The 27,028-nt window shown below is 37.9% G+C and overlaps 1 protein-coding gene across 16 annotated transcripts in view; it reads left to right on the top strand.

The window, feature by feature from the left end:
* LOC110256746 (uncharacterized) overlaps window positions 1–27,028 on the top strand; it is a 437,041-nt gene that overhangs the window by 223,270 nt on the left and 186,743 nt on the right. For 13 of the 16 annotated variants that reach the window (XR_014826580.1, XR_014826573.1, XR_014826578.1 and 10 more), the window contains exon 1: window positions 19,963–20,015. The exons of the other annotated variants lie outside the window; for them this stretch is intronic. The gene's annotated coding sequence lies outside the window, so the exon portion shown is untranslated. Of the gene's footprint in view, window positions 1–19,962; window positions 20,016–27,028 lie in introns of those variants that run through there. 16 annotated transcript variants of the gene reach the window in all.

The following is a 27,028-nucleotide window of genomic DNA, read 5'->3' as shown; positions in this document are numbered from 1 at the left end:
ACTAAAGCAGTTTTTAAAATACCCTGATATTTTAAAATCAAATGCTAAGATAAAAGCCTTTGCTTGGCCATGTGACAGTTTAAATAGGAAAATAGCAGCCTAAATATAACAAAATGTTCAAAACATGATTTAAGTATACCTCTTTTTTTTCTTTTTCAAATGGGACAAGTGGGTCCTGCATTGAGTTTTGAAGTGAATAGAGACTCTTAGGCAGAACTAGGCCTTAGGCAATAGCAAACACTGTGGATTTTGCTGCCTCTAATGAGAATGTAATGACTTTACTGTGTTTCATGGTTTTAGATAAAGCTAGGGCAGAATAAGGGATAGAGTGAAATGTATTTATTTATTTAATTGGAGTATAGTTGACCTACAGTGTTCTATTAGTTTCAGGTGTACAGCAAAGTGAATCAGTCGTACATATAAATATATCTGTTCTTATTTTCCATATAGGTTATTACAAACTATTGAGTAGATTTTTCTGTGCTCAACAGTAGGTTCTCATTAATCATCTATTTTATTTTATTTTATTTTTATTTGTTTATTTATTTTTTTTATTTTCCCACTGTACAGCAAGGGGGTCAGGTTATCCTTACATGTATACATTGCAATTACAGTTTTCCCCCCACTCTTTCTTCTGTTGCAACATGAGTATCTAGACATAGTTCTCAATGCTATTCAGCAGGATCTCCTTATACAGTAGTGTGTATGTGTTATTCCTACCCTCCCAGTTCTTCCCTCCCCCCAACAATTTCACCTCTGGTAACCATAAGATTGGTGTTGGAGTAAAACTTATTTTTTAATAGATTGTTGTCTTTGTTAAGCTGATTTTTCTTTTGAGGGCGCACAGAAATAACTCTTGGTTCAGGAAGAAATGTCCTCAGCCTGATCATGTCCCTGAAGATGGCTGTACTAAGGTCATGGTGTGTCAGAAGATGTCAGGGAAGAGCTGAAAGAGCTTATCCAAGGATTTAAAGGCTTTTACATGTGTTCCCAAACTGTCTGAAACATGTATCACGGATATTGATATTTGGGGGCGACTTTGTCATCAATAGACAAAGGTTGCATCAAAGGATAAAACTGTCATCAGCAGAACTTAGCCTGAGCTACTCAGCCTTTGAAATCTTAACACATTGGTTGCGGCAGACAGCTTGTATTTAACTGGGTCTTTGTGCGTTTGACCTTTTCTTACCAGAGAATGCTGGAAATGGTCCCCCCCCCCCAACTTTTTTGTCTTTTACAAGGACTCAACCTTCTACTTCCTTATTCCCGTCTATTTTCTTTTTTTCTTCCCCATTCCTAGGCTTTTGAGGAAGGCACATTGGCTTCTCTTATGTTACAGGGAGGAGGATTGTGACAGTGCATTTTCTAAATTGACTGTGTAAGTCAACAAGTCAGTGCACAGAATGGGCTAATAGCTTCCTTGGTGACAAACAAGGGACATGAGTCCAATAGTGCAGGCTCACAGGGAACCCCCCTTATATAAGGGGGTATTTCATCATGGAGGGCATTGTCCATCTCAGCTTCTTGTCTAAAGGTGCCAGCTTTCTTCCCATATGTCATGCTGAGTCCATGCAGGCTGCTGTAACAGAAAACCCTAACCTGGGCAGTGTAACCAAAAAGCATCTGTTTCTCGCAGTTCTGGAGGCTGGAAGGCTAAGATCCAAACACAGGTGGATGCAGCGTCTAGTGAGGCCGACTTCCTGGTCCACAGATAGCTGTCTTCTCATTGTGTCCTCACCTGCCAGGAGGAGCAAGGGCACTTTCTGGGGTCTCTTTAAAAAGGGCACTAATCCCATTCATGCAGGTGAAGCCACCCTTGTGACCTCACTGCCTCCCAGAAGCCCCACCTCTAAAGACCATCACATTTGGGGGTAGGTTTCAACATATAATCTCAGCCTGGAGCAGCCGTCCTTCCAGGAAAATGGTTTATGTGGGCAGGGTTGGTATGGAAATAGAAATACAGCACTGCAGTGAGTACAGTGACCTCTGGGAATTACCTAACCAAACAGAGCTGGTCTTTTAAGACCACAATGTGGAATATTCCAGAATGTTCTGGCTCCTGGCAGCGTTCCTTTGGAAGATCCATTTTTCTCTCTTCTGAATGAAAGGCCATATCTTTTTCTTGGAACCAAGACTTGAGTCTCTGGGATGTACAAAACCAATCATGACCATAGAGGAATCCCCTGGAGGAGATACATTTCTCTTTGTTTCTTTTATTTTTTCAATCAAGTAAATCAATTCCGGTCTTGATGTTTCCAGATTTTATAGCCATAACATCACATCATTTTCATATAAAGGCTCTTTAGGACACTTTTTATTTAAAGTTTTATATGCATGTCTGTGGCAGATCTATTTCAGAGACTACAGGCTCTGCTTTGGGTGCAAAAGTTTTGCTGTGCTGTTCATTCCAAATCAAGCTGTTCTTCCCCAACCCTCTGTGCGCAGAGCCTGGGAGGAGGGGGTGTGGGGGTTGGGTGAGTAATTTGCCTTCTTGCTGATACAAGGGCTTGTCCCTCAGGAAAGGCACCAGAGGGGGCCCATGTATTTAGCAGTCAGTAGAGATTCTCATTGAAAGACAGAAGATATAAATATTAGTCATCCATTTGAACTGATGAAGCTGAAAATGCTCCTTTCTAAGCTAATAGGGCACAGGAATAAGGCAGGGGGAAATGGTGGAATACAGAGAGTGAGAGGATTGGTGTCTAATTCAGACCTTGGACAGGAAGACAACTGGCACTGCCAATATGGAATTTTGATCCTATTTTTGTCTTAAAATGGGTGGAAGGGAAGTCAACAGTGTTTATTGTTCCAGAAAAGTGAGTTTTGTTCCCAGTGTAACCATATAGAATCTGTGGGGCCCATTCTGTTCAGTAGATTAACTTCACTTTTTGATTCTGTTTTCTGGTGAAGGTTCTGTGCAAGAAGAGATGAAACTCCTTCTGCAGACGTAGTTCTTTTTGTCCTGACCACAGAGAGGAGGGGTCCAAGGCTGTCTCCATGGTTGGGCTTTGGCTCAGGGCTGCCAGCATCTGCTCCCTAGATGCCACCAGCTTCCCTACCTCTTGTTGTAGCAACTTATCTCCAGACATGGCAAAATCACCTTTAGTTGAAGACTGCTGTGGTAGCGCATAAATTCTTTACTACAAAAGTGTCTTGGGGGCTGTAATAGAGAAAAATGAAACCACCCAACAGTCTGCTCAGGTGACAGAGAACCAGAGGAAGGTATGATACAAGAATGTGATAAAGGATGTGGGCAAAGTTGAAAATGGCAGGTGAGTGAATTCTGGAGGACTGGCGTTTGGAATTTTCACGTAGACATTCTTTTTGAAATATACCTAAGTATATGTCATTGAAATTCAAGACCTTCCTCTGGAAAACTGCTGCTGAATATATTCTGCTAGCAGCTTTCTATTTTACTTAAAATATTGTCTTTCATCTTTCCTTAGACATCCTATTTCCCAAGTACTTCATCACACTATGCTCGCCTTTGGACTGTCTCCAAGGTCGGCAAGTCTGGGTAAAGCCTCCGGACGCTGATAAAGGAAAGAAAAGGTTGAGGAAGAGGGAGGGTAGCAGAGGAAATCCTGAACTAGAGAAAGATATCGAAACATTTTGCTAATTGGTGTGGTAGAGATGTAAGGAGTTTGCAAGGGAGAAGGGTAAAAACACAGAAAAGGGAAATTCCTGTATCTTATCTTGAATTTAATTGCAACGTAATAGTGACACTCTGACCTAAAAGTTTTGAAAGTTAGTGAAGAAATAATCGAGTGGGATGGACTGGGAGTTTGGGGTTAATAGATGCAGACTATTGCCTTTGGAATGGATTAGCAATGAGATCCTGCTGTGTAGCACTGGGAACTCTGTCTAGTCACTTATGATGGAACATGTAATTTGAGAAAAAAGAATGTATATATGTATCTGTAATTAGGTCACTGTGCTGTACAGTAGAAAAAAAAAAAAGGAAATAATCAGAGTTCCTATCATGGCACAGTGGTTAACGAATCCGACTAGGAACCATGAGGTTGTGGGTTTGATCCCTGGCCTTGCTCAGTGGTTTAAGGATACGGTGTTGCCATGAGCTGTGGTGTGGGTCTCAGATGAGGCTCAGATTCCACGTTGCTGTGGTTCTGGCGTAGGCTGGTGGCTACAGCCCCGATTAACTGTAGAACTGGGAACCTCCATATGCCATGGGAGAGGCTCAAGAAAAGGCAAAAAGACAAAAAAAAAAAAAAAAAAAAAAAGAGAAAAAGAAAAAGAAATAATCAACAAAATGCTCTAAAATTAACATAAGCCAGTAGACAGCAAGCTAGGGAAAAAAGTCACTCAGTGGGTTCACTTGTCCTATCAGCCTGACTTTTCTCTTAAGCAGAGTTTTATGTAGGTTTTGGACTGAAAGAACCACATAATTCTTTCATTCTCAGGTAAGCAGTGATTCATGCGTATACTTTCCCTGCCTCCTGAAACTTGAACCAGCTGTTCTAGGGCTTTTTTGCTGTGCATCGTGGTGTCATTTGATGGTGTCACAGCCACCAAGCCTCCATTACTTTAATAATTGGAGTTATTTATAGGTTTGGGTAAGAACAGCTCAGCATCATCATGTTATCTGATTCCCAAATTTATCTTTTCCCTCTGAATTAGGATGTAGGCTTGTTATTAATTAACTTTAACCACAAAATGTTTGCCTTCTAATGAGTTCCCAAGTGACATGAAAACCTCATATTTCAGGAAAAATAAATTTTTTTATGTTTTCACGAGGGAGCTAACATAATAATAAGACTCAGTCAATCCATGATTATATCGAGGTAACTGATCAAGTCCTCAAAGAGCTTGTTGCAATGAGGCTGGTCCCTGACTGCTTGCTCCTTTCAACTGAAAAATGCGAAGTTACCTTGGTCTTTTATTACCTACCATGTGAGGTCACATGTTTCACCCAAGAACAGTTTTCTGGGCCAGGGAGTGTACTTGTCCAGCATTTCATATGTCACGACTCATCTAAGCACCTGGTGCTTAAAACTTCTGCTGCAGGGGCTGAACAAACAGGTGCGTTGAAGAAATACTTTAGCAATTCCTCAATGATTAAGTATTCTATTGGTAGCACTGAAGGTTTTTCTCATCCTTTTCCTTTTACGTTTTTTGCTTTGTTTTATTTATTTACTTAAAGCAGATATTAGCTAAGATTATTTGCCTACCAGCTGTGTATTCAATAATTTGTTATAAGGCATGACTATTTTTTTCCTTGACACTATTATTGATGTTTGCTGTGAAGATGTTTTTGGGATATGATACTAAGAAATCATCTGGTTAAGTCAGCTAGCCTGGTTCAAGAGGAGATTCTAAGGCTATTAGCTCAGTATCATCCAATACCTGGCACTTCAAAGTCACTGGTCAAGAAATTAACACAATTCTTCCCACCTACTGCTTTTATGGGGAGATGCTTTAAAACCAAACCATGAGATATTGTTAAACACTTGTTTACATTCCATTTGCATAATCCAAGGTTCTTTTTTTGTTTTTACTGAGAAAATAAAGTTGTTATGTGTCCTGTATCCATTCTCTCCTGAACGTTTTAAGGGAAGGCTTTGCTGTAAAATAGAACAACTCATTGCACTGAGGAACAGGCTGACATTTTAGTGACTTGTCATAAATATTGCAGGGGACTAAGTAAACTGAGCTTAATGATGAGTTTTACTAGTAAAACGGGCTCTGTGACCTTTTCCTGGGAGAGAGAGATTTATGGGAAATCTACGTCTCCCTTTTTGATTCTTCTAAACCTTTGGTTCCAACTAGGAACAGAGGAGACAGGATGGAATAAATAACAAATTTAAAAAAAGAAAGAGAGAGAGAGAGAGAGCATGATGCCTCCACTAAGAGACAGGAAACTGTGGTGTCCAGAAGACAACTTTTCTCTGTGAGGGAAGAATGAGAATCTGAGTTTTAGGGCTGAGGGGATCATGAGTGATCTACCCATGTGAAGGGGAGCTGTGCACCAGGTACCCCCCACCCCCGTATTTTTTGGCCCAGACTCTGCTGTCTCCCTCAATGACTTTCCCTCACTTCCCCATCCTCCCCCCATCCTCCCACTGCATCTCCTGTCTCTAGCACTTGTCATTTTCAATCCATAACATTAAAAGTGCATCCCATCTCTTTATCTTAATACCCTAGTCCTGACCACCATCGGCCTTCAAATTTTCTCTTTTTCTTAGACTATCAAAAAGCACCCCTAACTAGTTCCACTGCTTCCCACAGTGCATCCCCTTGACCAGGTCCTCCAGCCCCAGGGTGGCTGAAGGGATCCTTGTAAAGCTTCATGTCACCCCCCTGCTGAAAGAGTAAGATGGCTTCTCAGGTCACCTGGAATAAGGATCTTAAGTTAATTTTAAACATCAGAACTTATGCTATCATACTGTATGGGTTTATACTCATGGATTATACACACAGACATGATCATTGCGGTTATAGATGGAATGTCTCAAAAGTACACTATTCATGGATCATCCAATTATCTTGACATTTTATTTTCCCAGATATTTTCTGGAACTGAGATTTTATTAAAATATTTTGTTAAACATAAAATGGGAAAAAGAAAGTCTATTCAGCAAGCATTGCTGGGAAACCTGGACAGCTGCATGCAAAGCAATGAAACTGGAACACACCCTCACACCATGCACAAAAATAAACTCCAAATGGCTGAAAGACTTAAATATACGACAGGACACCATCAAACTCCTAGAAGAAAACATAGGCAAAACACTCTCTGACATCAACATTATGAATATTTTCTCAGGTCAGTCTCCCAAAGCAATAGAAATTAGAGCAAAAATAAACCCATGGGACCTCATCAAACTGAAAAGCTTTTGCACAGTAAAGGAAACCCAAAAGAAAACAAAAAGACAACTTACAGAATGGGAGAAAATAGTTTCAAATGATGCAACTGACAAGGGCTTAATCTCTAGAATATATAAACAACTTATACAACCCAACAGCAAAAAAGCCAATCAATCAATGGAAACATGGGCAAAAGACCTGAATAGACATTTCTCCAAAGAAGATATACAGATGGCTAGCAAACACATGAAAAAATGCTCAACATCACTGATTATAAGAGAAATGCAAATCAAAACTACCATGAGATACCACCTCACACCAGTCAGAATGGCTATCATTAATAAATCCACAAATAACAAGTGCTGGAGGGGCTGTGGAGACAAGGGAACCCTCCTGCACTGTTGGTGGGAATGTAAACTGGTACAGCCACTATGGAGAACAGTTTGGAGATACCTTAGAAATCTATACATACAACTTCCATATGACCCCACAATCCCACTCTTGGGCATCTATCTGGACAAAACTCTACTTAAAAGAGACACATGCACCCGCATGTTCATTGCAGCACTATTCACAATAGCCAGGACATGGAAACAACCCAAATGTCCATCGACAGATGACTGGATTCGGAAGATGTGATATATATACACAATGGAATACTACTCAGCCATAAAAAAGAATGACATAATGCCATTTGCAGCAACATGGATGGAACTAGAGACTCTCGTCCTGAGTGAAATGAGCCAGAAAGACAAAGACAAATACCATATGATATCACTTATAACTGGAATCTAATATCCAGCACAAATGAACATCTCCTCAGAAAAGAAAATCATGGACTTGGAAAAGAGACTTGTGGTTGCCTGATGGGAGGGGGAGGGAGTGGGAGGGATCGGGAGCTTGGGCTTATCAGACACAATTTAGAATAGATTTACAAGGAGATCCTGCTGAATAGCATTGAGAACTTTGTCTAGATACTCATGTTACAACAGAACAAAGGGTGGGGGAAAAATGTAATTGTAATGTATACATGTAAGGATAACCTGACCCCCTTGCTGTACAGTGGGAAAATAAAAAAAAATTATAAAAAAAAATAAAAAAATATCTTGTTAGTCTAATAACCAGAAACCTTAAAATGTTTCTTGCAGTGTTAGTTGAGTCTTTTGTCCTTTCTCCTGACCTTAGCTTGTAGATATTTATTCATCTGGTTATTGGAATATCTGTTTGAATTTGGAGAGACCTGGTAGTTATCCAGGCATTTTGTTGGAATTTGGAATAAAAATGAACATCCTGGACTGCAAGGAACCTGGTGTCTGATGTGGGCATAGCTACAGATAGCAAGTTCTTACATTTCTATTCAATCTTAAACTTTAATTCTCGTTATGATATATAATGATAAAAATAATAGTAATTATAATAGCATCAGTTAATATTTATTTATGGCCTTTTCATCCCTAGCATTACATTCAGAGCTGCATAGAATTGTCTCATTATAACTCATAGTCATCTACAAGGTTATTATTAATCTCATTTTATATATGAGAAACTAAATTTTGAGAAGTGTCTTGGCCAATGTGGCATAGCTAGCAGGTGCCAGTGAGCAATTTGTACCTCAACTTTTTCTTTCTTTCCTTCCTTCCTTCCTTCCTTCCTTCCTTCCTTCCTTCCTTCCTTCCTACCTTCCTTCCTAGCTTTTTAGGACTTTACCTGTAGCATATGGAGATTCCCAGGCTAAGGGTTGAATTGGAGCTGTAGCTGCTGACCTACACCACAGCCACAGTAACAGGATCTGAGCTGCATCTTCGACCTACACCACAGCTCAGCACATGCTGGATCCTTAACCCACTGAGTGAGACCAGGGATTGAACCCCATGTCCTCATGGCTACTATTCTGGTTCATTACTGCTGAGCCATAACAGGAATTCCTATAACTCAAATTTTTAATATTCTGAAGGATGAATCTAAACTATCACAGAATGGCGAGTGAGAATTAGGAAGATGGGAAAAGAACTGGTGGTTATTCATACCCGTGCTTCTTCTTATATTCCTGTAATAGTGTCTAAATTATGATGGTCATTCAAAATAAAGTAGGCTCTTTCTTTAAGAAAAAGAAAAACACAAATTGAAGTATTATCTACAGGAGGAAGTTGGGTCTTCTGTACATGCACATGGAGAACTTCACAGTGTTCATCACACCCATCTGATAAGTAGGTGTCACTGGCTTGCTAACAAGGTAGAAATGAAACCTCTTGGATGTTTACAAAACAGACTCTTCTGTGGATTTCTCTTCAGGAAGTGGTAAAGAAAGTAGCAAAATAGGAAGCTCTGCTTTCAGACTTACACAAAAGGAACTTTTATTGGATGAGGCTGAGATGTCTTTAAGTCACATTTTACCCCAAACTTAGAACAGTAAAAAAGACCCACTCCAAGCATCTTGTTTATTTGTGTGATAATAGGTGAGCCTCTTGAATATGATGGAGAAATGTATTGTGCTTCTTGGTTTGTGGATCACTGGCTGCTGTCCATGGAAAGAATCCAGGAGGGTCTCTGAGAACTTACATCAGGGTTCATGAACTTTGCCATTACTGACATTTGGGGTTGGATGACTTTTTAGGGGGAACTGTCCTGTACATTGTAGGAAGTTTATCACCAACTGTGACCTCTACCAACTAGCTGTCCCTTCCCTTCCCTCCAGCTCAACCAGGAGACAGTCATGCATGTCTCCAGATATTGCGATCTGCTGACTTACACTCATTTGTAGGCTTGTTGTAGAAGTTATAAATCCATTGAAAACACATTTTCCTGTGCTTCTGATTCTGAAACTCATTTTTTTCACTTTTAAAATTTTATTGAATATAGTTGATTTACAATGTTGTGATAATTTCTGCTATACGAAATTCATTTTGAATGTCCTAAACAAGAAAGAGAAAACTGTGAAAAAAATCATAAAAAATTGTAGAAAACCACCACACCAAAATGACAAACAAACACAAGGAAAAAGAAGCAATGGAGATATAGAGCAACCAGAAAACAAGAGATAAAATGGCAGTAATAAGTAATCATCCATCAATAATTACCCTAATGTTAAATGGATTGAATTCATTAATCAAAAGACACAGAGTGGCTGGATGGGTTAAAAAACAAGATCAAAATGTATGCTGTCTCCCAAGACTCAGTCTAAAAACAAACATAGGCTCAAAGAGAAGGAATGGAAGATGATACTTCAGGCAAATGGAAACCAAAAGAAAGCAGGTGTAGCCAAACTCATATAGGACTAAGAGACCTTAAGCCAAAAAACATAACAAGATCAAAGGTAGACATTATACAGTGATAAAGGGGACAATTTATCAAGGGTGAATTAATATATATGCACCTAAAAAAAAAAAAAGGAGTTCCCATCATGGATCAGTGGTTAACGAATCTGACTAGGAACCATGAGGTTGTGGGTTCGATCCCTGGCCTTGCTCAGTTGGTTAAGGATCCAGATTGCTGTGTGCTGTGATGTAGGTCACAGATGTGGCTCGGATCCCACATTGCTGCAGCTGTGGTGTAGGCCAGTGGCTACAGCTCTGGTTAGACCCCTAGCCTGGGAACCTTCATATGCCATGGGTGCAGCCCTAGAAAAGACAAAAAGACTGCGTGTGTATATATATATATTTCTAACATAGGAGCACCACAATATAGAAAACAATTATTAACATATCTAAAGGGGAAAATTGACAGCAACGCAAAAACAACAAGGGACTTTAACACCCCTCTTACATCAATAGATAGATTATCCATGCAGAAAGTCAACAGAGACAGTAGCCTGAAATGAAATATTAGACCAAATGAATTTGGTAGATTTGTACAGAACACTTCATCTAAATACAGCAGAATATACATTATTGTTAAGTGCCTATAAAACATTTTCAAGGATAGATCATATGTTGGTACACAAAACTGGGGACTCATAGATTTAAGAAGATATAATTCATATCAAGCATATTTTCTAATCGTGATTTTCTAATTTCAATGGTATGAAATTAGAAATCAAATAAAGAAAGATGGAAAAATCACAAATATGTGGCAAATGAACAAAGTGATACTGAATAGCTATGGAATCAATGAAGAAATATAAGGAGAATTTTTTTTTAAAGTTCTGAGGACAAATGAAAATGAAAATACAACATATTAAATGTATACAATGAAGTAAAAGCAATACTAAGAGGGAATTTTAGGCAATACAGAACTACTTCAAGACACCAGAAAAATCTCAAAAAAAAATCTAACTTTTCACCTAAATTAGAAAAAGAACAAATGATGCCCAAAGTCAGTATAAGGAAAAATAATAAAAATCAGAGCAGAAATAAATGAAATAGAGATGATAATGACAACAGAAAAGATCAATAAAACTAAATGCTGATTCTCTGAAAAAATAAGAAAAATTGGCAAACTCTGGCTAGACTCACTAAGAAAAGAGAAGGCTCTGCTAAATAACATCAGAAATGAAAGAGAAGAAATAACAATAGATGTGACAAAAATACAGGGGATTATAAGAGAATAGTATGACAAACTATATGTCAATAAATTGGACAACCTAGAATAAATGGATAAATTCTTAAAACATAAAACCTTCTGAGACTGAATAATGAAGAAATAAAAAGTCTAAATAGACTTTTCACTAGTTTGGAGGTTGAAATAGTAATAAAATCTTCTCAAAAGACCAAAGTTTAAGACTAGACAGCTTCATAAATGAATTCTACCACACATTTGAAGAAGCTTTAATACCTATACTTTTTTTTTTTGTCTTTTTGCCTTTTCTAGGGCACTCCCCCAGCATATGGAGGTTCCCAGGCTAGGGGGTGAATTGGAGCTGTAGGCACCAGCCTACACCAGAGCCACTGCAATGCAGGATCTGAGCAGTGTCTGCAATCTATACCACAGCTCATGGCAATGCTGGATCCTCGACCCACTGAGCAAGGCCAGGGATTAAACCCGCAACCTCATGGTTCCTTGTCAGATTCATTAGCCACTGAGCCATGATGGGAACTCCTAATACCTATATTTCTTAAACTGTACCAAAATTTGAAGAGGAAGGAATGCATTTTTTTGAGGCTGGCGTTACTCTGATACCAAAACCAGACAAGAACAACTCAAAAAAAGAAAATTATAGACCATTATCTCTGATGAACATAGATGCAAAAATCCTCAGCACCATATTAACAAACTAAAAGAGTAATACATTGAAAGGATCATACATCAAGATTAAGTGGGATTTATTCTAGGGTTACAAAGATGGTTCAGCATGCACAAATCAATTAATGTAATATACCACATTTATAAAATGAAGGATAAAAGTCATATTATCATCTAAATAGTTGCAGAAAAAGCATTTGACAAGATTCTATCTCCATGTATGATAAAAGCTCTCAATAAAATGGGTATAGAAGGAACATACCTCAATACAACAAAGGCCATATGTGACACACCCACAGCTAACATCATACTTACCAGTGAAAAACTAAGAGCTGTGCCTCTAAGATTATGAAAAAGACAAAGATGCCACTCTTGCCACATTTATTCAACATAGTATTAGAAGACCTAGCCAGAATAATTATGCAAGAAAAAGGAATAAGTTATTCAAATCTGAAAGCAATAAGTAAAACTGTCACTTTTGTAGATAACATGGTTTTATATATAGAAAACCCTAATGATTCCACTGAAAAATCTATTAGAACTAATAAATGAATAGAGTAAAGCTGCAGAGTAAAAAAATAAATGCACAAAATTTGTTGAATTTCTAATACACCAATTATGAACTGGCAGAAAGAGAAATTAAGAAAAATAATCCCATTTATAATTGCAACAAAAGGGATAAAATATCTAGGAATAAGTTTAACCAGGATGGTGAAAAACCTGTACACTGAACACTATGAGACGTTACTGAAAGAAATTGGACAAGATGAAAAGAAATGCAAAAATATTATGTGTCCATGGGTTGAAAGAATTAATATTGTTAAAATGTTCATATTGCCTAAAACAGTCTACATACAGATCAATGCAATTCCTATAAAAATTCCAGCAACATTTTTTTCACAAAACTAGAAAAAAAAAATCCTAACATTTATGTGGAACCTCAGAAGACCCCAAATAGCCAAATCAGTCTTTAGAAAAAAAGAACAAAACTGGACATTTCACATTATGTGATTTCAAACTGTATTACAAAGGTGTGATAATCAAAACAGCATGACATTTGAAGAAAAACAGACACAGAAATCAGTGGAACAGAATTAAGATCCCAGCAATAAACACACATATATGGACAATTAATTAATAAATTTGCTTAATTTACAAAGAAGCAAATAGCACAATAGAAAAAGGACAGTCTCTTTAATAAGTGCTGTTGGAAAAACTGGACAGCCACATGCAAAGAATGAAACTAGATCATGATCTTATACCACCCCCCATGCAAACTCAAAATGGATTAAAAACTTGAACATAAGACTAGAAACCTTAAAAGCCTAGAAGGAAACATAGACAGTACACTCTTTGACATCAGTTTTAGCAGGATCTTTCTAGATATGTCTCCTCAAAGGACACAAAAGCAAAAATAAACAAATGGGATGATGTCAAACTGAAAAGCTTCTGCTCAGCAAAGGACATCATCAACAAAGTGAAAAGACAGCCTACCAAATGGGAGGGGATATTTACTAATTACAATTCTGATAATGGATTAATATGTAATATATAAAGAATTCATACATCTCAACAACAACAACAAAATACAATCCAATTTAAAAAATGAGTAGAAGAGCTAAATAGAAATTTTTCTGGAGAAGATATACAGATGGCCAAGAGGCACAGGAAAGATGCTCAACATTGATAATGAACAGGGAAATGCAAATCAAAACCACAATGAGGTACCACTTCATGCCCCTTCAGATAACTATTATCAAAAAGGCAAGAAATAACAGTGTTGCGGACTATGTAAAGAAAAGGGAACTCATGTTCTACTGGTGGGAATGCAAACTGGTGTAGCTGCTATGAAAAACAGTATAGAGCTTTCTCAAAAAGCTAAGAATAGAATTATCATATGATCCAGCTGTTTCACTTCTGGGTGTTTACATGAAGAATATGAAAACACTAATTTGAAGAGATATATGCTCTTCTGTGTTCAGTGCAGCATTATTTACAATAGCCAGGAAATGACTTAAGCGCCTATTGGCAGAAGAATGGGTAAAGATATTGTAAATATATACATACAATGGAATATTACCAAGCCATAAAAGAGGATATCTTGCCATTTTTGATAGCATAGATAAAACCTTCAGGGTATTATGCTAAATGAAATGTTAGGCAGAGATAGAGAAGTACCATATAATTTCACTCATATGTGGGATATAAAACCACACCAAACCAAATAAAAACAACACATAGATTCAGAGAACAGTGTGGTGGTTACCAAAGGGAAGGTAGGGTAGGGGGAAGGTAAATTGGGATCAACTGTATGGTGACAGATACTCAACTTTTGGTGGTGAGCACACTGTATTTTATACAGAAGTCAAAATATAATGCTATATGCATAAAACTTGTGTAATGTCATAAACCAATGAAAATAAAAATTTTAAACTACAGCAATTACAAATTGAAAATCCATTTTCCCTTATTTTCAATGGGTTTATGTGTCAATTTTATAAGCTTTAACATTATTTATCAAAATTTCATATTAATCCACATTAAAAATGTCGTCATTTCAGATCTCATTGAATTTTAGTGTATGATGTGGATTTCAAACACTTGCTCCGAAACTCTGAATTTGCCTCCTGAGAAGCCATTTCACTTTAGATGGTTTTGGAGATATGTGGGGGCCAAGGAAGCTGACTATGCTCTATGAAATCCTTTAGTGTCCAAAGGATTACTAGGAAGTCTTTATCAATGTAGGACAGAAACTAACATTAGGTAATCATGATTTTCTAGTTTTCACAAGAATTCTGAGGAAAAACTGTATTAGAATAGGTGGAGCACAGGAAATTGCCTAGTGGTCTAGTGGTTGGGACTTGGCACTATTACCACTGTAGCCTGGCTTTGAGAGTTGAGATCCCACGTCAAACCACTGGACCCTGGGGTGGCCAAAAAATAAAAATAAAAGAAAGAGTAGATGAAGCAGCACAGAGGATTTTTAGTGAAACTGTTCCCTGTGATACTGCAATGGTGATATATGTCATCACACATTTTATTCCTATACATAGAATGTACAGTATCAAGTGAACCCTAATGTGAACAGTGGGTTTGGGGTAATAATGATGTGTTGATATAGGCTTATCAGTTGTTACAACCAGATCATTCTGGTGGGGAATGTTGATGATGGGAAAAGTAATCAATACATTTGTGGGAGTAGGTAGAGGTTTATATATATGGGAAATCCTTGTAATGTCTGCTAATTGTACTGTGAACCTAGTGCGAATCTAAAGAATAAGGTCTATTTAAAAAGGATATAGAGAGCCTAGGTGTCCCATCTTGGTTTATTATCATGGTAACCTTAAAATAACTGTCTCTGGTGATCTGCTTTCTCTCTCATCCCTATTGCAGGTGAGGAGGACATTGCAGAGTATGTTTAGGAAAATAGAATCCCAAGGCATACATATGTCCTTTTCAGTCAATACTGACTTTGTTAAAAAAGATCTGCTCAATTAAATAATTTATATTTTTGGTCCCAAGCACTCAAGCCACATGTTTCAATCTGGTCTTTCAAATCTCAAAATTAAAATTTTCATACTAGGTAACTAAAATCCTTATTTTTCCTTTCCAGTATAATTTTTTTGATTCAAATACAGGTAAAAGATGAATTTATTCAGATTCCAAAATTCTTACCAGAGGTCTGGGTGTTAATTCTTTTTTTTTTTTTAACAGTTTTCCACCTTATTTGGTCAATTCTTTTTGCCATAGCCATTTTTCAGGGCCATGGAAAAAACAGTAGAGCTACAATGACCAGTCTTTACAGACTATTTTATCTTCAGAAGTCACTAAAATCAGCACACAAAATTTCTGGAAAATTCCATTCAGCCTGTGATATATTTTTGAAAAAGCATGGTGGATCTTAAATTTCCAATTTAATTTTAGTTCTTCCACTGAAATTTAAGTATCTATAATTAATTTTTACATTTTTTAACCTAGGTTATAATAGTTGCATTTACAGATGTTTGAAAGAGTTGCTGCTGTGATGATGTGGTTATTGATGGCAGCAACCCTTTGCCAGAAGTTTCTGTTAACACTTCATTTTTAATGGGGCTTGCTTTATTTATTTATTTATTTTTGTCTTTTCTAGGGCTGCACCTGTGGCATGTGGATATTCCCAGGCTAGGGGTCAAATCAGAGCTGTAGCCGCCAGCCTACGCCACAGCCACAGCAAGGTGGGATTCAAGCCACGTCTGTGACCAACACCACAGCTCATGGCAATGCCAGATCCTTAACCCACTGAGCAAGGCCAGGGATCATATCTGCAACTTCATGGTTCCTAGTCGGATTCGTTAACCACTGAGCCACAACGGGATGCCATGGGGTCTTGTTTTTCAACTTTGCATTCATCATTGTCTTTCCCTCAAAGTAGCTCTCTTTTCAAGTCCCTTTTAGAATGACACTAGTTTAAAACCTCTGAAACCTTATGTCTGGTAATTGTCTTTGCAATATTTTCTTCTTCATGACTTAGACCCAATGTCACAGAGTCCTGCCAATTTTATGTTCAAGTGACTCAAATAATTAAAACAACGAAAACAACAAAAATTTTCTCCTGCAGGCCTTGTTTTAATTCAGGAGCTCTTTCTACTGCCTTTTAATTAATCTCCCTACTTATATTCTTTGCTCAATTAGACTAGTACTACATTCTGTTGACAGATCTATTTCTCTCAATACCTGTGTTCAAGTTTCACTATGCTTCTAAAACCTTCAGTCATCCCGTCATGCACAAGATAAAATCTAAATCCTCGAGTCTAATGTTCAAAGCCTGTCATAATCCCTCCTTGCTACCTTTTCACACATATTTCCCCAAATTCCTTCTCACTAGTTGAAAATCTTTTCTATCCATAAAACACACCGTGTCATCTACTTTCAATACAAATTGACTTCCCATCTTCCCATCTCTCTTCCCCAGATACTGCTTTTTTCTTTTTTTGAAAAATTAGCAAGTATCACTGATCTTTTAACTCTTCTGTGTTAATGGATCTGTTAAACATTTATTATGTGGTAGGGCTGGAGGTATTTCAAAATTAATTTATTACCTGGCTTCTTCAAGGGTCTTTTGGTATAGTTAGGATAACAGGGAAATTCAGAATTCAGTGTTAATGACCTGCTTCAGTCTATAAATTTTCAGTAATTGGAGACATAACAGTTTAGTATGTGTTATATATTGTATGAGCTTCTTCTTTGTTTTTCAAAATATTATTATTGTTGTTATTATTGGCCTCTGTGTGCAGCAGCTTGATGTGGGATCTCAGTTCCCAGACTAAGGACTGAACCTGGGCCATGCAATGCAAGCTCTGAATCCTAACCCCTAGACCACCAGGGAACAGCCTAAAGTTATATTTTAAGCTGCTGAAAGGACAGGTGCTGCCTTCTGCATGTGTGACTATGTGTTTCTAGATTTCTTTGTAATGTTGGAGAGGTGCTTGAGAAAAATGGATTGCATGAACTTTTAGAGTGGGAAGGAGGTGTTTTTCTCTTGCCACAGAGCTTAGGCAAATTAAAAATCCATACTTCTCACAAAAATGGTCTTAGAGCGAGGTAAGCAACTGCAAATGCCTGTGGAAGCCAGGCATAACATGAGCGGGTGAACTGGCAGGTTGGAAAGTGAAGACAGGTCTCATTGGTGGGTGGTGGCCTTTTCCAAAGGGGGCATCTCTTGGCCAGCAGGAACTATTGTTGCCACAGTCAAGTCCAATGATGCCTGATCTAATTTTTCAAGAGGAGATGGACAAATTCCATACCAGGAAAAGCTGAATTTGTCCTATAGTCTGCTAGTTTGTAATCTTGGCCCTATAGGGACTTTTTTTTTGCTGTTGATGTGATGATAGTTGAATTCTCCCATTGGACGTAGTCAAGGTTGGTAGATGATCAGTTAGTTAGAAAAGACAGTCAAATTAGCAAAGCATAAACAAATCATTGACCTGTATAATGAAATTCTTATAGTAATACATGATGGTGCCCACACTAAATATTTTATGCTAGCTTAGAACATGTCAATTAAATTCTTTCACCTATCTTTTTATGTGGGGGTAATAAGGCCTTTTTGCTGGGTGTGAGTTCACTGATTGGATTGCTAAATTATTCTTCCTAGGTAGACCACACATTGTCCTCCATTTCTAGCTCCCATTTCTGCAAGCAGTGTGAGAAAAATTTAGAGGCAGAATCCTTCTAAATTTCTGTGACATTCTTCCAACTTTCATATTGTCTTGTCCCCAAAGGAGATTGCTTTATTTTTAGCAACTCACTTTTAACCAAAGCATTAACCAAAGCATTTGTTAGAAGCAATTCTCTTTTCACACGCCCCGTTCATCAGTTTACAAGATACTTAATTAATCTGTATAATTGCAATGTAAAATAAGTCAAGCATAAACAAGTTTGGGAACAAATGAAACTGACTCCTGGCAACCAGTTAATTGAACTCAGGGGGCAGGAAGGCTCAGAAGTACAGAGATGAGCCTTCTGGTCACATGATGTGGCGGGTTGTGGACAGCGATGGTTGTTTCCAGGGAAGAGTAGAGAGCATGGATAAATCCCATCACTTGATGAAGTGAGGGGCAATTAAGTGAGCAACATGGCATATCCAGCATTGCCGTTCATTGTGCTGACTTGTTGCATAGGCCCACGGTGTGAAACTCAGGTTAGCACAGCATCCATTGCCATCTGTGAATCACGGGGTGTTCCAGAGCTAGGTTCCGTAGGCTGTGATAAATGCTTTTGGTGACTCTCATGGGGGGTGGGGGTAGGGTTTAATTCTAAACCTGTGACCATACATTTGCTTCCAAAGAGGTTGGGTAGGAAGCATTCTTATACTCTGAGAACTAAAATATTTTAGTGCAACCTTGCTCTTGGCAGGTATAACAAACCATGTTTTGGAAAGAGATAACCTGTGCAAGGATTACAAGAGCAGAGAGATTTCCACAGTTCAAGTTGCTGCTTTAAGGACATAAACTTCTGTTTGCTCACCCAGAAGTTTTCCCTCACTTTTTTCCTCAGCGCTTACATGGAGCAATTCTTTATGACCACAGAAAAAATGGCTCACACTCAGATTAGAATTTAGATTTTTCTTTGTCCTTGTAAAGCAGTTCGTGTTCTTGGAAGGAATCTAAAAATATCCCGTTTGCTTCTCCCCTTCACGCTCATTATTTTTAACCTCTTGTGGATGATTGTTATTCTGCACACAGTGGGCTGAATACATTAAATCTTAAAGGCATTGCTTGTGCTCACAAACATTATGTGCACTTACTTTTTAAATAAAGGATACATTTGAATTGCAGAATGGCAAAAAAGGTTAATGTTCAGCTAAAAGACTAGTTGTTTTTAAAAATACTTGTGGCAAACTGACCTTTCCTACTGGTTTAATAATTTCCAAAAGCAACAATAAATGGTAGGCATTTTAACACTCTATCACTAGCAAGCATTTACAAAGCATCTGTCAAGTGAGACATCTTCCCTCAGGGAGTGCCCGGTGTTACTGCAAATGATTTGCCATCTTCCTATTGAAGTTTGTTCATCTTCTCTTTTTCTGGAATCCATTCCAGATTCCCAGAGTTGAATCGTTTCTGTGGACTCTGGAATCTGCATGTGTATAGAAATGTGTTGATAATTTCTACCTAGAGTGATATTGAGAACAGACACTCTCAGCATTTTCCCTCCCTAGAGAAATTATAAATTATATCCTTCCAGGAGTAGGCCCAGAGTAGGGGTTAAAATCTGGCAAGAGGGCAAGTAAACTTTTTGTAAGGTGAGAACTCACACTGAAGTCTTGGCCTTTCTATCTGTTAGACTTTGGAAATTTGCACCAGTCATACGGAGAAATGGCTTCTAATACACCCGGAGTACAGCTAAGCAGGAGGTTGGTGACGGGATATTTAGAAATTAACAGATTCAACCAAGAGTGTTACTAAGGTCAAAATAAGCAAGAAGCAGGCGGGATCCCTCAGTGCAGGGATGCAATACAGCAGAAGCCATAGGTGAGTATTTCTGTGATCTAATGCTTGTGGGGCAAGGAAGGGCCTAAACCCACAGGCAGTAAGAGATTCAGAAACCTGAAAATAAATTCTGTTTGTGACTGACCTGCAACCTAGGAGCTGGGATTGCCACAGAGTCTGCCTTGAATCTTAAAATTTTCTGGGCTCTGAGCTCAGGATCCATCCCAACGCTGGGGGACATGTAGAAGCTGAGCTTTATTGATGGTTCGCTATAACTAAGTTTGTCGGCTATGTAACAGTCATCAATGAAACAACAGTATCAAGGCATCTTTTTGTTCTGTTTATTGTATTTTGCTTCAAAAGGAGACATGAAGTCTTTTTCGCAGATAAGTACCTTTCCAGAATTGATGAGAGTCCATTAAAACCTTTCACGTATCTGATATTTAAACATAAGAATAAACAATTCTTTTGTTCTTTACTAGTCTATATGTGATAGGCAGAGATTTCTGACTCTTTTAAAGTTTTATCTTCTCTGAATATCATGAAGTGTTTGAAGAATTAAGATTCTAATTTCTCCCTATGTTCACTTTCAAGGATGCATATGATCCTCTTTGGTGAGTCATACTTTCCTTCTTTCCATCTTTTGAAAATGTTGGCAACCTTTTAAATTAAAGGCCATATGGTGGATAGGGAACCTCACATAGCACAGCAGAGGTGAAGATTTAGGGGATGTGCTGGCTGCCGGGAGAGGCTACCAAAGGCCAGAGATCTTGGGGGAAAGAAAGGAATGGATGCTGTTTTCTTGAAATGCTTTCATAGTGATTCTTCAGGAATCTCAGAGAGCAGACTAACTTCGTCAGGTGCATGAGTTGTGACAGTTTTGGACAGTTCTGTCCCCATGTCACCCTTCAGGAAAGCTCTGTTCCTCCTCAGACCTCAGCCCTGTCCTATAATCCAGGGCATCTCCATCTTGCCCACTCATCCCCAGTAATGCCTTGCATGTTTCATAGTTTTGAGACATGGCATCTCAATATTTTGTGAGGCTGGGTGAAACAGAATCTCTATTGTTATTGCATCTTAATCCAGGGATTTTTTTTTTTCCCCTGAATTTGATCTAAGTTATATTCAGTTTCACCTAGGCCAAAGAGATCAATGTCCTGAAGGATTAACAAATGCCTGGAGATTTAAAATTCCCTGCAGCTCCTGTTGTGGTTCAATGGGTTAGGAACCTGACATAGTGTCTGTGAGCATGCAGAAACAATCTTTAGTTGATGTATTTATTTGCATTAAATAGATTTGAAAGAATTTTCCTACCAATAAAATTAACTTGCACCTGGTTTAGTATAAATTAAATGCCAGAATTCTTCAGGCAGGGAGCTGATATTTGTATACCTTGAAAATTCGTGACACTATAGAGAATCAGGGTGCTAATTCCTCAAGAAAGGGATTTCTTAAGACAGAATGCATACTGCTTCTAGAATCTAGTCTCATGCCTTATATAATCAACGGATTTTTGGTTTCTAAGGAGATATTGTATACCACAGGGAAATATAGCCATTATTTTATAATAACTTTAAATAAAGTATAATCTATAAAAATATTGAATCACTAAGCTGTGCACCTGCAACTAATGTAATATTGTAAATAAACTGTACTTCAACTAAAAATTGAAGTTGTGGATTGGAGAACTGCTGCATTTGCATGGAGAAGCAAAACACCCCAAAGAGCCAGACACATGGAAGAAAGAAGAATCAAATTCTGGGAGTGATACATCTTGATTCAGGACTTACTGTGAAGCTGTACTCATCAAGATAGCAAGGCATTTGTGAAAGAACAGATGTATAGATCAGTGGAACATAATAGCCCATAAATCAACCCATACACATATGGTCATTTAATCTTTAGCATTGGGGCAAAGGCAATTCAATGGACAAACAGTAGTCTTTCAACAAAAGATGTGGGGACAATTATTTTTTCTAAACTTTAATTGGAGTATAGTTGATTTACAGTGTTATTAGTTTCAGGTGTACAGGAAAGCAAATCAGTATATATAATTCTTTTTCAGATCTTTTGAGATCTTCCGCTCTTCTTTCAGATCTTTTCCCATATAGGCTATCACAGAGTATTGAGTAAATTTCCCTGAGCTATGCAGTAGGTCCTTGTTACTTATCAATTTTGTACATAGTGGAATGTATATGCCAATCCTAACCTCCCGATTTATTCCTCTCCCCCCTAGCTCCCCCTTCGGTAAGCAAAAGTTTGGTTTTGAAATCTTTGAGTCTATTTCTATTTTATAAATAACTTCCTTTGCATCATTTTTTATTGGATTCCACATATTAGGGATCTCATATGATGTTTGTCTTTCTCTGTTTGACTTATTTTACTTCGTATGATCATCTCTAGGTCAATAAATGTTGCTGCAAATGGTATTACTTCATTCTTTTTTTATGGCCAAATAGTGTTCCAATGTATGTATGTATGTGTATATATACTACATCTTCTTTATCCATTCTTTTGTTGATGGACATTTAGGTTGCTTTGGAGAAATTGCTTTTTTTTATGCAAGAAAAATATAGACACAGGTTTTAGATAGTTTAGCAAAGCAAACTTAAAAATGGATAATGGATGTGAATGTTAAATACAACATTATAAAATATCTGGAAAAAAATATGGGAGAAAATCTAGTTAACTAGCGTTTGGTAATGATACAACCCCAAAAGCACAATCCATAAAAGGAAAAAAAATGGGTAAGCTGAACTCTATCAAATTTAAAAACTTCTGTCCTGAGGAAGATACTGTTTAGAGAATGAAACGACAGGCTGCACACTCTGAGAAATCATTTGCAAAACACATGCTTGATAAAGGAATATATCTATAGTACTCAAAGAAATCTTAAAACTGAACAGTAAGAAAACAGCCCAATTAAAACATCAACAAAAGAGCTGAATAGTCACCTCAACATATACAGATAGCAAGTAATCATCTGAAAAGATTTTCAAAATCATTTGTCATTAGGAAATTGCAGCATTTTAAAAATGAGGTACTGTTATGTACTACTTAGAATGACTGAAGTCCAAACACCTGATAATACCCAAACCAAACAAGGATGCGGAGGAGTTCCCATTGTTGCTCAGCAGTAATGAACCTGACTAGTATCTATGATGATTCGGGTTTGATCCCTGGCTTTGCTCAGTGGGTTAAGGATCTGGTGTAGTCATGAGCTATGGTGTAGGTAATAGATATGGCTTTGTTCCCTCACTGCTGAGACTGTGGTGTAGGCCAGAAGCTGCAGCTTTCATTTGACCCCTATCCTGGGAACTTCCATGTGCCACAGGTGCGGCCCTAAAAAAAGAAAAAAAAAAAAAAGGGAGCAGGGAGCAGAGGTGCAGAGCAACCAGAACTCTTATTCGCTGCAGGTGGAATGCAAAGTGGCATAGCTATCTGGAAGAGAATCAGGCAGTTTGTCAAAATGCAGTCTTACTATATGATCAAGCCTGTTTACTTATAGTTACCCGATGAAGCTGAAAACATGTTTTTCAAGAAACAAGCATGCAGTTTATAGTGGCTTTATTGATAAATGACAGAAACTAGAGCCACCTATTGTCCTTCAACAGGTGACTTGATCAACTATGGTCCATCTAGACAATGGGATGTTATTTGGCAACAAAAAGAAATGGACTATCAAATCACAAGACAGGGAGAAACATGAAATGCATGCTGCTGAGTGAAAGAGACAAGTCTGAAAAAGTACATATGGTATGATTCCAACTCTATCACCTTCTGGAAAAGGCAAAACTATGGATCCAGTAAAAAAAGAATATATCAGTAGTTGCTAGGGTTTCAGAGGGAGTCGGGGGGAATGAATAGGTGAGGCACAGGGGATTTTAAGGGAGAGAGATTATTCTCTACGATAGTAATGGTGGAAATGTGATGTGATGCCTTTGTCAAAAAGGCACAAAATAAAGAGCGAAGCCTAATGTCAACCGAGAACTCTGGTTAATAATAATGTAGCAATCCTGGCTTGTAGATTGTAACAAATATACTAGTGCAAGACGTTGATAATAGGAGAAATTATGGGGTGGTGGGGAGAGGGAATACAGGGAACTTTCTGTGCCTTCTGCATGATTTTTCTAGAAACCAAAACTGCTCTAAAAAAGAAAAAGGACTTTTTGCACCACTCAGCTTCACCATTTTCCAACATTTTCCAAACCCTGTTACCCACTCAGCTTCACTGAGACAAAAGTTGAGAGAGATTTTGAGCAGTGGGGTGAGCTGGTAGAAAAGCACTAGAGGACATCTTGGGGAGGGGTTTGATCGAGTTGTGATGCTCTTCTCTGCGATGAGGCTCTATGTTTGCTGACTGGTACCCAGGGAAGTTAGATTCCTCCCCTTGTACGGAGCCCAGGAGCAGGGGAAGTATCTTTCCTCATGATCCCATTTTATTTTTTTTTAAACAGTTTTATATATTTATTTTTGTCTTTTTCCAGGGCCACATCCACAGCATATGGAGGTTTCCAGGCTAGGGGTCTAATCAGAGCTACAGCTGCCGGCCTATGCCAGAGCCACAGCAACACCTGATCCGAGCTGCACCTGCAACCTACACCACAGCTCCCTGCAATGCCAGATCCTTAACCCACTGAGCGAGGCCAGAGATCAAACCCACAACCTCATGGTTCCTAGTCGGAATTGTTAACCACTGAGTCACGACAGGAACTCCCTCATGATCCCATTTTATTTTATTTTATTTTATTTATTTATTTTTTTCATGATCCTATTTTAAAGGGATGGTTCCTAGGGCCAGGAAAAGACAGTCCTGATTGCAAATCTGGCAAGAGGATTTTGAAAAGATTCCCATCTTGAAAGGATAGAGGAATAATCTAACATTACAAATTTTATAAAGTAGATGTTTTATAGGAGAAGTGAGGTCAGGGGCCTTGAGTCAGGAAGAAGCTTTTCTAAAGTTCAGTCCAGCTGAGGGAAAAGTTAAGGCTGTCTTGATCCCTTTCATCTCTTGTTCCTTTAAAAATTCCTGTTCTTTTTTTTTATGGTTGAGTATTATTCCATTATATATACACCATATCTTCCTAATCCAATCATCTGTTAATGGACATTTGGGTTGTTTCCATGTCTTGGCTATTGTGAATAGTGCTGCAATGAACATGCGGGGTGTGTGTGTCTTTTTTAAGGAAAGTTTTGTCCAGATATATGCCCAAGAATGGGATTGCTGGGTCATATGGTAGTTCTATGTATAGTTTGCAGCAACATGGATGGATCTAGAAACTCTCATACTGAGTGAAGTAAGTCAGAAAGAGAAAGACAAATACCACATGATATAACTTATATCTGGAATTTAATATATGGCACAAATGAATCTTTCCACAGAAAAGAAAATCATGGACTTGGAGAATAGACTTGTGGTTGCCAAGGGGGAGGGTGAGGGAGTAGGATGGATCAGGTGTTTGGGGTTTATAGATGCAAACTATTGCCTTTGGAATGGATTAGCAATGGGATCCTGCTGTGTAGAACTGGGAACTATGTCTAGTCACTTATGATGGAGCATAATGTGAGAAAAAAGAATGTATACATATATGTGTAACTGGGTCACCATGCTGTACAGAAGAAAAAAATAATGCATTGGGGGAAATTAAAAAATTAAAAATCCCTAAAATTAAAATTAAAAATTCCTGTTATCATAAAAAGTCCTCTTGTGATGTGTAAGAAGTTCAAGTCTTATTTGCAAATCCCATATTTTCCCACTTTCTGAGATTCTGACCCTAATTTATGGATGCTCTTTATTATCAGTGATCATTTTCACATCAAGACAAGGAATGCCAAAAAGTAAAAGCATGGGTCAGATAAGACTTATGGGGTTCATAATAAGCACTGAAAATATTTTGCTGCCCCAAACCCTTAATATGTAATTTAAAACACAATTAAAATTAATCCATAAAATTTATAAGAAATTCCAACAGTGTCCTGATTTTTACATGATTTCAGTATTAATGTTATTTCTAAAATATTGTTTTAAATTATTATGAAGAATTGATGTTGGTCCTCTGGTTAGTGGGAGCATCAATCTTTGCTGCCTGTTGTGTGCCTACACTGTGCAACAGTGGTCTGTCTAGGGCCAGTGTCTCACTATCTTTGACTAGCTTCTCATTTTAGTGGCTAGGGATCATTTCTATTAAATCTCCTGCCATTTGTACCAAAACCATTGCCACAATGTTACCTTTTTTTTTTTTTTTTTCCTTACAAGAAACTGTGAGTTTGAGTCATGGGTATATTTCCCCCTACTTTCTGTCTTGGGCTGCAGATAAGGCAGCATTATCATTCAAATGTTCTTTTAATCATCCAGTCCATAACATTACCAGCAATCAGAACAGATTTGTAATTTGTGAGCCATGTGCAAAGAAGAGATATCTTGCTTCAGTGAGAAAATAGACAGTTTTGTGAAATATTGGCCATTTATCTGTCAAAGTGGGCCGTTATACATTGAACCACAGTAAAAAGCCATGATGCACCTTCAATTCCTTTCATTTATGCTTTAATGAAGGTCTTTTTTTGTGTCTGTGTGTGTATCTGGTGTAAGGCTGTTCCAAATTCTGCTATATTTGAATTCACTTTTGACAAAACTTAGGAATGAGAAAATATTAATCATAAGAAAACAATTAGAAGAATAAAATTAGAATGCATAGCCAGGCTGAATGCATTTCTTTTTAATAATAATAATAAAAAAATACCGGTCATCAGGAAAACAGTGAGGGGAAAATGGTGTGATTTTCATTTTCTCTCCACTACCTCTGCTTCATAAGCTGGGTGTTTTCTAAGGCAACAACCCTGAGTCTGTTGTAATATCTGAATTTGGGATCTATTTTTCTGCGTGTAATGTTCAATATGCTGGAGGCTTTTCATGATATGTCGGAATAAGTACAGAATAGGTGGTCAGAAGACTTGCCTTTTAATGCTTCCTCTATATCCTGCAATGTTTGAATTACATGACCCTGGGTGTCTCATTAAATCTTTTTGAACCCTGATCTCCTCATCCGAAAAATGAG

This window comes from Sus scrofa, chromosome 14 (assembly GCF_054392235.1).
Source record: "Sus scrofa isolate SSC_HxYL_T2T_F1_AM1 chromosome 14, Sscrofa_HxYL_maternal_Yorkshire_Landrace_v2.0, whole genome shotgun sequence".
Taxonomy (NCBI): Eukaryota; Metazoa; Chordata; class Mammalia; order Artiodactyla; family Suidae; genus Sus; species Sus scrofa.
Note: the sequence above shows the minus strand (reverse complement) of the source record. Positions and strands in the feature narration are given on the sequence as shown.